General features: G+C 30.1%; 1 pseudogene; it reads right to left on the bottom strand.

Moving 5' to 3' along the window:
* Positions 1-569: 569 nt before the first annotated feature.
* LOC110668349 (auxin efflux carrier component 8-like) lies at positions 570-2,607 on the bottom strand (annotated as a pseudogene).
* Positions 2,608-3,986: the final 1,379 nt, after the last annotated feature.

The following is a 3,986-nucleotide window of genomic DNA, read 5'->3' as shown; positions in this document are numbered from 1 at the left end:
ATCAAACTTCTCCATCTCATACTTCATTGAAAACAATGCCATCTGTAAACCCTAGGTTTTGCGCACAAAGCTTAGATACTAGTTTGTTATGACAGGCACTCAAATCTAAGGCATACACACAAATAACATAATCACATAGTATAGAAAAGAGAAGAAAAATAATACAGGATTTAACGTGATTTAACCGTAAGGTCTACGTCTACCGGCAAAACAAGAGAAAGAGTTCCACTATGATAAAAAGAGCAAGATACAATTACTCAGAACTCTCAAATCCTAACCCCAGTGTGTTTCCTGAATATTTCATAACTTTGTCGCAAAGAGTAAAATATTATAATATTTATACTGGTCTATATTGCTAGGGCGTTGCCCCTGCACCCCCAAGGAGATCAGTGGTGGGCTTCGAGCTCGAGCTTCACTACCATCACAGATCTCACTTTTTATCTCAATCGGGTTGCAGCGGGAAACTTTTGGATCGAGTTAAAATTCGGGTCCATGAAAAACATATCCAAATTCAAGCCACAAAAAATAACAACAAAGAATGAAAAGCTAATTTACTTATAGGTGACTGTTTCATTATTGCATTAACTGTTAATTTTTCTGATAAGTACATCTCTGTTTTCATGAGAAGGAAAAAAAAAACTATCATCATCACTTTAACTTGTCAAAGAAAATTGAACAAAATGTCCAAAAATGGGAAAAGGGAAAAGATAAAATTGAGCAAACTGAATGATACTTCTAAAGTTCTTTAACACTTGAAGCCTTTCTGGGACTTCGTATGATGTAGTACAAATTGCTGTTTCTGGGATTTTGCTGCAGAATAGGATTTTACAATGCTAACAGGGAGTAGTGGGCCAATGCTATTGGCAATGCAATGAGCATACCAAAAATTACCCTGTAAACAAAACAAGCATTTGACAAAAAAAAAAAAAAAGAAAAAAAAGAAAGAAAGAAAGCTTATCTCACAATTAAGGCATATTTAAGTACTGAATTAGTTACCCTGTGCTCAACATGTCTGGATGAATATTATATTCTTTAGCAAACACATATGGAACAATCCCTTGAGGTAGAGCTGCCTGTAATATAAAACACATTGTTTAACTCCCCACTGTCAAGAGAATAAGCATGGTTTTGACACTCCTTGTTGTTCTGGCATGTGTTTCCTCTTCTCTCTCTTTCGATTGCGCCTCATGAGGGGCCTCATGGTCCTCTTGAATCAGAAAAGAAACCATATTTTTTCGAAGGACATTAAAATCAATAAACAAAATCAAGATGTTCATTACACACAGTATTGTTATAATAGAATTTATTTGATAGTATGTAACGTAGCTCTATAAACTTATAAGCAAATATGTGTCTTGAATAAACATCTGGGAAACATATCAGAATTTATTACTATATAATAGTACTTAAATTGGTATGTCCTGGAGATGTTCAGAAGGATCTGAATACATTATCATGCAATTGGAATAAAAAGAATTTAACAGAAAGAACATAAGAGAAAAGAAATGGATAGATATTGAAATGCTTTGGGGACCCACTGGAGCTATCTTCAACAGCTAAAGTTGACTTAACAGGTTTGAAATTAAAATACTGTTCATGTTTAAGAGTTTCAAATGGAAATTTAGGGGTGATCTAGATATGAATTTGGTATAACTCTTTTTTGGAATTCTTAACCTGAAAATGCAAAACCTGAATATGACCTACCTGTAGTTTCTGAAGATGGTGTCACTGGGGCTGTATAGGTGGCATTTAGCTCAAACAGAAACAACAACAAATTGTACCAAATTAAGCTTTGTAAGACAATTATCTGGGAAAGGAGTCCCTCAGCTTCAGCCCCATACATAGCCTTCAAAAGTGGAATTCCCAGGATCAAAGTATTGGGCAATGTTGACAGAGAAAGACCAGTAATGATCCAATTCAACCTTCCTCTGTAGCTGATTTTGGTGAGTGCTGTCAGTACTAAGAGGGCTAATAGTTTCTGAAGAAAGTCAGCAAGTATGAGTTGCTGGAGATAACTTGGAAAGATAATGGTGGGATTGAAAATTTGGCAACAAATTTGTTTATGCTTGCACACTGATCTGGTGTAAAAAGCCTCCACCATTTCATAGAGATATAGGCCAATATCATGGCAAAATATAATGGAACTGGGGCAGCCACGACATGATATACGTCTGCTAAGGAAATCATAGGGAACTAGTGATTGAAGGTTGGAGATATCTCCCACTTTTTTTTCTTTTTTCTGTGAATCCTTGTTTACGGTTCTCTTATATGCTCTCTTTGTTACTTTGGCAGATTGTGAAAAGGTCATGTAGCATCACATGCTTTAACTGAAGCTTCATTAAAAATATTTCATAATTCCCAGATTGACCTTAAGTTATCTGACTTTTTGTCAGGAAACTAGTAGGATTTTGCCTGTTTGGATATATAATTCTAGCATTTTGCTTATTGACAATGTTGTTTATACTGGTTCAATATATGAGGATCTACTTTTCTTTTTTATGAATATTTATTTTTGCCTGTTTTGATGGTTAAGTATCACTGTACAAATGCTCCTCATACAAATTATGAAAGCCTTTTTTATGAATGAAAGATCAGGATATTTTTGTCATCTGAGTTAAAGGATAGATTCCAGCTTCCTTACTGTCATGTCTTTGGGTTCATTGGTTCTTTAAGCAAAGGAGAGAGCTACAAAGGCTGACACTAAACCTAAAATCTTGTCCATAATAGGCTTAGAACTAGCTAAATCTATGCATAAATTTTGTAGAAATTAATATTTTTTATATTTAATTTAAGTTTTAATATTTCACTTTTTATTAAAATATTTTTATTATTTTTATATTAATTATTAAAATTTATAGTATGTAGCTATAATACTCTCATTTTAATATTTTATTTTTAATCCTTACATATCTCATTAAGATATTTCAATCAAATTAAACTTTTTTACACTTTTTTGCCATTTATTTCTTATGAAAAAATTAAATTAGTTAACATATACCAATAAAATATATTATCACTCATAGTAATAAATAAATGAAAAAGATTCAAAACTATGAAAGTGTCCTTATGATGATTAGTAAATAAATAATCTTAAAAAAAATCAAATCTAATTGAATAAATAGAGTTACATATTTTGTAAATTTTAGCCATAATTATAGTATTAAACTAAATTATATTATCTCTTGGTTGATGGATCATGGAATTGATAATGGGGACATGGAGGTTGATTCTCAGAATGTTGTCGTGGCTATGGGATCTTCTGATGAGAATCAAACTGAGTTTGGTAGGGTTATTTTGGATTGCAAATATCTTTTACAACAAGAAAGTAATTATTCCATAAGCTGGGTTAGTTGACAAGTCAATAGAGCAACTCATGTTATTTCTAGTGGTGCCTTAGCTTTTGACAACCATTTTCTTTGGAGTAAGCCCCAAGCTTATTTTTTGTATTATTGAGAAAGATTGTGCTTAATAAAGTTGTTTTTTTTTTTAACAAAAAAACTAAATTATAATTTTAATTTAAATGATAATAACAATTACGATAATTGATAATTGAATGACAATTAATATTATAACAAAAACAATAAGTTTCTTTTATTAATTAATTACATAGGTTTACAGTATATATTAATCTTAAGAATGTGAGTTTTAAACAAAGGATATAATTTTGCAAAGCCAAATACATTCTGGAGTATTAAAGAATTAAATAAGGCAATTTTTATTAATTAGGCCACAAATTAATTAGATGGTTGTAATTAAATATAAATTGAAGAATTCTATTAAAAGAGGTGACAATTATTCCAATTAAATTAATTAATTAATTATTTATTTTAAATAATAATAATAATTATTATGATAATTGAATAAAAATTAATATTATAATAAAAATAATTACTTTTTTATTAATTAATTACATATATTACAATATTTATTAATTTTAAATGACTTAAATTATTAAACAAAAAAATTAATATAATAATATTAAAGAA

This window comes from Hevea brasiliensis, chromosome 15 (assembly GCF_030052815.1).
Source record: "Hevea brasiliensis isolate MT/VB/25A 57/8 chromosome 15, ASM3005281v1, whole genome shotgun sequence".
In the NCBI taxonomy this organism is placed as follows: domain Eukaryota; kingdom Viridiplantae; phylum Streptophyta; class Magnoliopsida; order Malpighiales; family Euphorbiaceae; genus Hevea; species Hevea brasiliensis.
Note: the sequence above shows the minus strand (reverse complement) of the source record. Positions and strands in the feature narration are given on the sequence as shown.